Genomic DNA, 11071 nt, shown 5'->3' on the forward strand with positions numbered 1-11071 from the left:
CAGCCCTGCCCTGTATCCCTCCTGACCCTCTCTGCCCTGTCCCCAGTCCTACCCTGCACCCCGCCAGACCTTCCCTGCCCTGCCTCCAGCTCAGCCCTACACCCCTCCATGTCCTCCCTGCATTGCACCCTCACTCCCACTGACCAACCCCAGTACGAGCCATGCCCTAAACAACCCCAGCAGATCCGCCTTGCCCCATACATTCATACACTCTCCTGATCCTCCCTGCCCTGAACGCTCACCCCCCCCCCACTCCAGATCTCCCCACCTTACTTTAAACACAGGTACCCTCCAGATCCTTCCTGCCCTGTCTGCACATTCACACATCCGCTCCAATTCAATCTTGCCCTGCACACACACCAGTATGCATCCCTGTCCTGCCCACTCAGACCCTCTCCAGTTCCCCTCTGCCCTGCACACATACCCGTGTCTTTTACCTTTTAACCCACACTGCTATCTTTACCCTTTGACCTGCATCCCCCACCCCCTTCCATATTCCCCATTCTGTGGCTGTACACCATACACACACCAGCAACCTCCAGCTTCCCCCTGGTCCTGTGCACACCTGTGCAGGAATCATCTACCATCCCCTTATATATACTTATACATATACACTGCTTGTCACGGTACCCCTCTGCTCCTTGCAGCATAGGAGGCCACCTACTTTTCTCAGGGCAGCCTACTGGGAACAGTGGGAGGAAGTGGCCATATTTTCTAAGAATAGCCTATAACAGAGGTGGGCAAACTACTGCCCGCGAGCCACATCCTGCCAGCGGGACCGTCCTGCCCGGCCCCTGAATTCCAGGCTGGGGAGGCTAGCCCCCGGCCCCTCCCCCGCTGTCCCCCTTCCCCCGCAGTCACGCTGCCGCGCAGGGAGCACTCTGGCATGCCGCTCCTGCTGGGCTGCGTGGCTTGCACCCACCCACCTCCCAGGCTTTCCAATAAGCCAGTCCTGCCGCTCTGAGCGGCAAAGTAAGAGGGTGGGGAGCGGTGGAGTTGGATAAGGGGTCCTGGGGGGCAGTCAGGACAGGGAGCGTGGGGCAGGATGGGGTGGAGGTTCTGGGGGTGGTGGTCAGGGGACAAGAAACGGGGGGGTTGGATAGGCGTGGGAGTCCCAGGGGGTCTGTCAAGGGGCGGGGGTGTAGATAGGGGTTGGGCAGTCAGGAGACAGGGAGTGGTGGGGAGGGGTTGGATGGGGGTGGTCCTGGGAGGAGGTGGTCAGGGGACAAGGAACGGGGGGGGTTGGATGGGTTGGGGGGCTCAGGCAGTCAGGGGGTGGAAAGTGGGAGGGGGCCGATAGGAGGTGGGGACCAGGCTATTTGGGGAGGCACAGCCTTCCCTACCTGGCCCTCCATACCGTTTCGCAACCCCGAAGTGGCCCTCGGGCCAAAAAGTTTGCCCAGCTCTTGCCTATAACCTTAGTGCCTTTGAGAAAAAAATGGGAGATAGTACCCATTTTGAAAGAGGGCAGTTCTCAGTGAGTATCTCTGAAGCATAAAAATTTTGTAGGTCAGCCCCTGCTGACGGGTAGACTTTCAGTTATGAAGACTAATGGAACAAATAATCATTGTTATTTAACTTTCATCACACTCCACAGTCCATTCCTGCAAAATGAGATAATGTCTTTGATTACATCCTTTTGTGAGATCTGGACTAGCTGACCTATTTAGCTTTAAGCTGTTTCTTGGGCTGTAGAGGACTGGTAACTTCTGACCTATGAAATGCAAAATGAAATACAAATGAATGATAACACATTAGTAATGGAGCAGGTGATCTCATCCTAGTAATAAGTGTATTGTTGCACTCAGCCAAAGAGAAGTCTGAGTCTGCTCCACTTGATTTTTTTCTAGAAGGTGTTTTACAATGACTGTAAAAAGCGACAAAGAAGCCTGTGGCACCTTATAGACTAACAGACGTATTGGAGCATAAGCTTTCGTGGGTGAATACCCACTTCGTCAGACGCACAATGACTGTGTTTTTCTGTTTGCCCATTTGATTGTAGATACAGGAACTGTAAATTGTGTGACATTATATTCAAACTGTTGGAATTTTTGTGAATTGTGTATTGTTGGATATCAGCTTCTCATATATTCCATGTTGAATTACCCATTATTGCTTACCTATTACATGGAAGTTTTTGTTTCTTAGTCTCTCCATTTCATAATAGTAGGCCTGATTGTGCTATTGCTTACACAGGTTGTCGCTATTGTAACACCACTGATTTCAGTAGAAAATTGACTAGCTCACTTTGAGCATATAGTTTTTATGATCTAGTATGGAAATGACCTCAGAGATGAAATGGCATATTATGAAGGCTCATGAGCTTTTTAGAGTTTGACATGCAATAGTGTTAGCCAATTCGACATGCTAGTTAGTGCTTCTTTTTCAATTTGTGAATTCACACAAGGCCAAAACAACAGAACTCTGGCCCTGTGCTTACAATTTTCTACTCCCAGTATCCCAAATGCATGTATTTTGTCTTTTCTAATGGTACCACAAGTATTCTGCCTTTAAAGATTAGAATCTCTAGAACTCTGCCACTTAGGGCTGACACAAATATTTTGCTTTTGGCCAATCAGCAGTTCATGTTTTCCAGCAATGAAGGTAATGGGGTTGTGACCCCCGGCTCTCCTATATTCACCACTGTCATATAATTATGATATGTTTTGTACAAAGTATGCCTTGTGAGGTATCATTCTAAAATTCTTGATCTGCTAGACTTTAATATCTGGTTGAACTGTATGTGCTATCATTGTATGTGAAGTTATGAAGTTTGGCTATGTATGTGCTACTAAAACATGTTGTGAGGTTGACTCATAGACTCATAGACTTTAAGGTCAGAAGGGACCATTATGATCATCTGGTCTGACCCCCTGCATGCTGCAGGCCATAAAACCGTCCCTACCCCTTCCCTGGACTCTGCTGCTGAAGTCCCCAATCCTGTTATTAGTGACCTCAATCGGCAGAGACCCTCCTGCTAGAGATCCCTGCCCCATGCTGCGGAGGAAGGCGAAAAACCTCCAGAGGCTCAGCCAATCTGCCCTGGAGGAAAATTCCTTCCCGACCCCAAATATGGCGATCAGTAAGACCCCGAGCATATAGGCAAGAGTCTCCATCCTGACCCCTTTTAGCCATTATGCTATTTACCTACCATTGCTTGGTTTTCCTTGACTACTATGTTTTACCATTAAACCATTCCCTCCATAAACTTATCTAACTTAATCTTAAAACCAGACAGGTCCCTCGCCCCCACCGTTTCCCTCGGAAGGCCGTTCCAATATTTCACCCCTCTGACGGTCAGAAACCTTCGTCTAATTTCAAGCCTGAACTTCCCCACGGCCAGTTTATATAGGTTGAGAACGCCCACAAGCAGCCTTTCAGGTACAACAATAAAAAGGTCAAACAATGTTATTGGCTTATTGAGGGAATTCACGCAAGCACAAGGATTACCCCAGGAACTGTGTACAATAGAAACCTCTCAGAGATAGCACCAAACAATGCTGTTTGACCCAGATCACAGCAAAAGAGCTTTCCAGCAAGTTGGAAGAAGATATAAAAGGGAGAAATGACATCATGACTACACCTCACTCTCTCTACAACAACACACCTGAAAGTACCGGAGGAAAAAGACTTAACTGGGTGGGCAGAGGTATGTGGGGGGGTGGAGTGCTGGTCCCAGGCTAAACTGATTTCTAGCCTATGTATGGAAACTTGGTGGACTGCTTGTATCATCAGCCAGGGTGAGAAATTGCTAATTCATATCCAGTCTTTCTAGTATCTTAGGCTTAGTTTGCAGTTTTGTTTATTTACTAGGCAATGTACTTTGATTTGTTTGCCACCATTTATAATCACTTAAAAGCTATCTTTCTGTTGTTAATAAATCTATTTTACATTTTACTTAAAACACTGTGTGTTGTTGGAAGTTCAAAGGAGATAAATCTCAGCTCATGAACCAGAGTTGGTGCATGTTCTCTTTCCTTTGTAGACGTGGCAGACTGGGTAATAAATTCATACTGGTCGGGTTTTGACCAAGACAGGATGGTACAGCTCTGGGGTGTGAGGCTGGGGAGCTGGGAGTATTTTGGCTGTAGCTTCTCTATTGTGGGTTCACAAGTGGTTGGCCAGAGCATTCATGAACACAGCTGGGTGTGGTCCCTGCCTCTAGATGTTGGTGTGGTGGGTGCTTGCTTGGAGGGATTTGCAGCTTGTCACAACATCACAGTGCAAGAGGGAACCCAGATTGGTGAGACAGAGGGCTCAGCTGTACCTCAGTTCCAGGTGGCACCCTGGGAGGGACCCGTCACAGGGGGTTCTTGAATCCCTGAGTTCTGTCTATTACTAGTCTGGCATAGAAAAACATAGTCTGGCATTGAAGTTGTGCTTCAATTGAAAAAAGAACAGGAGTACTTGTGGCACTTTAGAGACTAACAAATGCCACAAGTACTCCTGTTCTTTTTGCAGATACAGACTAACACGGCTGCTACTCTGAAACCTTGAATTGAAAAGGAAGTCTTTTCTCATTCCTAACCAACTGCTTCACTACCAGTGACTTATTGTTTTTTCAGAGAATACTGCAAAGGCATAATAATTTCTTGTCTCTTTCTACTTGCTCTGCTTTTGATGATATTCACCAAATCATTTCTGACATAATTGTAAAGAGTTTGGGGAGTTATTCTAGATCTCCCTTTGTTTTTAAACATCTAAATTCTGTGTTCTGATAATCTTTTATTCCTTTTAACGATGACTAAGTTGTGCACATTTCTTTATCACTCATCTTGAGACATGTATATCTTTTTGTTACTACATGATTAGATTGTTGTAGGCTACATCTGCTATATTATTTTGTGCTATTTATAACATTTGATCCTTAAGCAGTGAATCTTTCTAGCTCAAATAACTCTCTTTGCTGTAAGCAATTTTATATTTTTCTCTATGGGTACTGATGCTATCTTATGTGTCTGGAGTGACCTGGATTAGTTTTTTGCTACTATATGCACTAACATGACAAAACAGTTGTTGAAATGATCAGAGTTGGTAGGGCACTAATAGATGTACACCCTTACTTGGGCTTGATCCACTTCTGTTAAAAAACATAGAAAGACTGACTTTAATGAGAGTTGGATTATGCCTAAATGATTCCTAAAATAATAGCCTTATTAAAAAATGTAATGAGGTTCACCTTGGAGTTTAAAAAGTGATACCTCTATGACCAGTTAGATATTCTCTTCTAATAGGTTTTTGGAAAATAATGAGAGTTTTTGCAATATCAAGTTTTTCTCAGAGCACATTTTCTGGTTGTTTGCATTTTGTAAAGTCTTTTTATTAGATTTTAAAGAGGCGTGATAGCTCACAGTGTATCATACAGCACAATTATATTAATAGTTTCATTTCTCACTAACTTAAAAATCAATACCAGAGACAACTAAAACCATTACATAAATGAAAAGAAAAAAGATGAGAAAAGATAATACCAGTATACGTAACCATGAGCCTGTAAACGTTCTAAATACTTCTCAGTGGAATTCCAATTTAAGCTTAGTATAGTGCTATTACCAAGACAAATTCTAAGCCCAGTCCAAGTAAAGTACTTATTAGTCAACACTTATTATTTTTCCTTTCTAAAGATGGGAAGTGGATTGAACTGAAGAACTTGTGGATCTAAAGGCGGAGGAGGCCTGGAATTACTTCAAGTCATAGTTGCAGAAACTATCAGAAGCCTGCGTCCCAAGAAAAGGGAAAAAATTCATAGGCAGGAGTTGTAGTCCAAGCTCGATGAGCAAGCATCTCACAGAGGTGATTAAGAAAAAAGCAGAAAGCCTACAAGGAGTGGAAGATGGGAGGGATCGGCAAGGAAAGCTACCTTATTGAGGTCAGAACATGTAGGGATAAAGTGAGAAAGGCAAAAAGCCATGTAGAGTTGGACCTTGCAAAGGGAATTAAAACCAACAGTAAAAGGTTCTATAGCCATATAAATAAGAAGAAAACAAAGAAACAAGAAGTGGGACTGCTAAACACTGAGGATGGAGTGGAGGTTAAGGATACTGTAGGCATGGCCCAATATCTAAACAAATATTTTGCCTCAGTCTTTAATGAGGCTAATGAGGAGCTTAGGGATAATGGCGGGCTGACAAATGGGAATGAGGATATGGAGGTAGATATTACCACATCCGAGGTAAAAGCCAAATTCAAACAGCTTAATGGGACTAAATCAGGGGGCCAAGATAATCGTCATCCAAGAATATTAAAGGAACTGGCATACGAAATTGGAAGACCATTAGCAAGAATTTTTAATGAATCTGTAAACTCAGGGGTTGTACCGTATGACTGGAGAATTGCTAACATAATTCCTATTTTTAAGAAAGGGGGGAAAAAAGTGATCCGGGTAACTACAGGCCTGTTAGTTTGACATCTGTTTTAATCAAGGTCTTAGAAAATTTTTTGAAGGAGAAAGATAAGGACATTGAGGTCAATGGTAATTGGGACAAAATACAACATGGTTTTACAAAAGGTAGATCGTGCCAAACCAACCTGATCTCCTTCTTTGAGAAGGTAACAGATTTTTTTAGACAAAGGAGACACAGTGGATCTAATTTACCTCGATTTCAGTAAGGCATTTGATATGATTCCACATGGGGAATTATTAGTTAAATTGAAAAAGAGGGGGATCAATATGAAAATTGAAAGGTGGATAAGGAACTGGTTAAAGGGAGACTACAACAGGTCATACTAAAAGGTGAACTGTCAGGCTGGAGGGAGGTTACTAGTGGAATTCCTCAGGGATCGGTTTTGGGACCAATCTTATTTAATCTTTTTATTACTGACCTTGGCACAAAAAGTGGGAGTGTGCTAATAAAGTTTGTGGATGACACAAAGCTGGAAGGTATTGCCAATACAGAGAAGGACCGGGATATTATACAGGAAGATCTGGATGACCTTATAAACTGGAGTAATAGTATAGTAATAGGATGACATTTAATAATGAAAAGTGCAAGGTCATGCATTTAGGGATTAATAGCAAGAATAACGCATTGATTGGAAGTAACAGAGGAGGAGAAGGACCTTGGAGTATTGGTTGATCATAGAATGACTATGAGCCGTCAATGTGATACGGCTGTGAAAAAAGCTAATGCAGTCTTGGGATGCATGAGGTGAGGTATTTCCAGTAGAGATAAGGAGGTGTTAGTACTGTTATACAAGGCACTGGTGAGACCTCATCTGGAATACTGTGCACAGTTCTGGTCTCCCCTGTTTAAGGAGGATGAATTCAAACTGGAACAGGTACAGAGAAGGGCTACTAGGATGATCCAAGGAACAGAAAACTTGTCTTATGAAAGGAGACTCAAAGAGCTTGGCTTGTTTAGTCTAACCAAAAGAAGGCTGAGGAAAGATATGATTGCTCTCTATAAATATATCAGAAGAATAAATACCAGGGAGGGAAAGGAATGATTTAAGCTCAGTACCAATGTGGACACAAGAACAAATGGATATAAACTGGGCACCAGGAAGTTTAGACTTGAAATTAGACGAAGGTTTCTAATCATCAGAGGAGTGAAGTTCTGGAACAGCCTTCCAAGGGGAGCAGTGGGGGCAAAAGACATATCTGGCTTCAAGACTAAGGTTGATAAGTTATAGAAGGGATGGTATGATGGGATAGTTTAATTTTGGCAATTAATTGAGCTTTGACTATTAGCGGTAAATATGCCCAATGGTCTGTGATGGGATGTTAGGTGGGGTGGGATCTGAGTTACTACAGAGAATTCTTTCCTGTGTGTCTGGCTGGTGAGTCTTGCCCACATGCTCAGGGTTTAGCTGATCGCCATATTTGGGGTCGGGAAGGAATTTTCCTCCAGGGGAGATTGGCAGAGGCCCTTGGGGTTTTTCGCCTTCCTCTGCAGCGTGGGGCACGGGTCACTTGCTGGAGGATTCTCTGCACCTTGAAGTCTTTAAACCATGATTTGAGGACTCCAATAGCTTAGACATAGGGGTTTATTACAGGAGTGGGTGGGTGAGATTCTGCAACCTGCGTTGTGCAGGTGGTCAGACTAGACGATCATAAGGTCCCTTCTGACCTTAAAGTCTATGACTCTATGATGTGATTAAATTGGAGATGTCAGATGGAATTTTAAAATTTTCTCATAAGTGTTGTTTTTCAGTAGGGCATGACCACCAGCAGCAATAGGCAGCCGAGCAGCAGCAACTCACGAGGAAAATAGCTGTCCAGCAGCAACTGCTAGTCTGGGATTTAGGGCACAACAACAGGAACAGCAGTAAAGGCTCTGGTGGTCTCAGGGTCTCCCCAGGGTTTCCTTTCCAGGGACTGTAGACCTGGCCTGGTGGTCCAGCCTGTGCCAGTGAAACTCAAAAGATGAGGATGACCCAGAGACTTTCCTGGTAATGTTTGACTGAGTGGCGATGGCACCTGACCATTGGGCCATCCTGTTGACTTCTTACCTGACAGGGCCAACACGGGCTGTATACTGAGGGCTGGATGTAGCGTCTGCTCAAGACTATGTCCAAGTGAAAGCTGCTATGCTCAACTACTTTGACATCACAGAGGAGGCCTTGCAATAAATTTTCAATTGGGAGAAATATCCCCGGGGAGCCCAGCACCACATGGTCACCCAGAATTTAAGAGACCTCTGCTGGAGTTGGTTAAAGTTGGAGATTTGGACTGGAGTCAAGGTGGCTGAGCTCATCATGGCAGAGCAGTTTGCCCACATACTTCTGCTGGGGATACGGACTGGGTATATCTGTATTCCCATATATACTATTTCTCTCATATAATGTGGAGCTTTGCCAGACTGGCCCCTTAATTACAATAATAACTCAAACAACCTGTGAATTGGAATAAATTGTTGGTAGTGCATTTTTTATGGTTTTCCAAGGGTTTTGTAGCTGCCTTCTAGTGGGCTTTTGATATTTATTTACGTTAAAAAAAACCACTTTGTTATATTTACAACTAAAACAACAAATATACAGTAAGATTAAAACAGACATGAGTTAAGTGACACATAAGACAACATATGTCTCATTCAAATGTAATTAATATTAGGGCTGTTGATTAATCACAGTTAACTCATGAGATTAAGTAAAAAATTAATTGCGATTAAAAAAAATAATCACAATTAATTACAGTTTTAATCACACTGTTAAATAATAGAATTCCAATGGAAATTTATTAAATATTTTTGGATGATTTTCTACATTTTCAAATATATTAGTATATATATAAATTTCACTTTCATGATAAAGAGATTACACTACAGTACTTGTATTAGGTGAATTGAACAATATTATTTTGTTTTTTACAGTGCAAATATTTGTAATCAATAAAGTGAGCACTGTACACTTTGTATTCCGTGTTGTAACTGAAATCAATATATTTGAAAATGTAGAAAACATCCACAAATATTTAAATAAATGGTATTCTGTTATTGTTTAATAGCACGATTAATTGCGATTAATTATTTTAATCGCTTGACAGCTCTAATTAATATGCAATAAATCATCAGAGCTACAGTATTTGTGTCAGTATTTTTTTCATATGTGTCTATATAATCTCTGATATATTTTCAATTATTTGTTAATTTATTATGAATAAGTAGATAAAGGATTAATAAGTATCCAGATACATACGGGAAAAATTCCAGATAAGAAAACATGCAGTGATCATATGGGTCAAATACTGCTATCCCTTTTACCACAGGTACAACTTGTTATTAATACTTTAACATATATAGGACTAATCTACTACAAAAATCATTTAGTTTAATCACACACAAGATTTAGAATCCCAGAAGACTGTCTTAATCCGATGGCACTAAAATAATTCCACTGTTACTCTGTAATCTCAATATTGTACAGATAAAATTAGTGAAGGGGGAACCATAAATGAATAAAATGTATATCAGTGCTTCACCTTAATCTTGTTAATTTTTCTATTGAGTATATATCTTAAACTTCATGAAACCATCTGTTAATTGACTAGACCCCAGCAGCTTAACATGAAGCCAGAAGCAAAAACCCTACACTTTTGAAACAAATTCCCACTGTTCTCAGTTTCTAAGACAGCTTGCAGCAAGAGAATACCTGAGATGTTATTAATATTAGTTTCTGTAATAACTATTGCACAGTATATTTGATTACAAAAATACCAATGTTGTTGGCTCTTAGGTACCTGGCTATGCGCTAATTCTCTCCCATTTTTTTCTGATTAACAAATAGCCCAAAGAATCTAGTAGAATAATGGTACCTAAGGGCAAAACGCTATTCTCAGATCTGCATGGAAGATCTTGACTATGATATTCTACTTGATTAAAAACAAGCTCTTTTGTAGAGAGAGCAGAATATCATAGTCAAGATCTGTCATTAGGATCTGTGAGCAGAATATTGAACATAATACACGCAAGGAAATCTTGGATCAGAAAAAGACGTCTCAACAGTTTTCTGCTCTCATGTATCTCCTGTACATACATTTTGACATCACTGGAATTACTCCAGATTTACACAGATGAAGCCAGGAGCAGAACTGAATTCTTTAATTTTATTTTGCTCTCCGAATATGGATACGTCATACGTATGTACTGTATCACAGGCTACATTGTCTGTTATTATGTGGGGTCCCAGTCTCAGTCAGGGCTTCAAGGCCTGTAATAAATAAAGAAGGAAAAAGAATAAGACTTAATAATAGCCATCTATTGTGCATATACATATCAGGTGAGAAAAAAAAGGCTAGGCTATTCAAATTGGCTGCTAGCCCAGAATGTTTGGATCAATCAGATTTTAATGTAGTGAGGAATGGCAGTTTTCTTTCATGCTGTGGCTGTATTGCTGTACTCAGCACCAGACAGTCTGGAGCACAGCAGATTGACATTCAAATAGCTGATCTCAATAGTCACTATTCAAAGTCAGAAGAAATTGACAGGGACTGACACTTTCTTTGTTCACAATAGAGGTTCATTGCAAACACTTTTTAATGACTTCCATTCAACAAGGAGAAAAGTAGAGAGCAGGCATAAGGAATAATTTATAATTAAGGCTAAGATTTTGTCACGGATATTTTTAGTAAAAG

Source organism: Chrysemys picta, chromosome 2 (genome assembly GCF_011386835.1).
Source record: "Chrysemys picta bellii isolate R12L10 chromosome 2, ASM1138683v2, whole genome shotgun sequence".
Lineage (NCBI taxonomy): Eukaryota > Metazoa > Chordata > Testudines > Emydidae > Chrysemys > Chrysemys picta.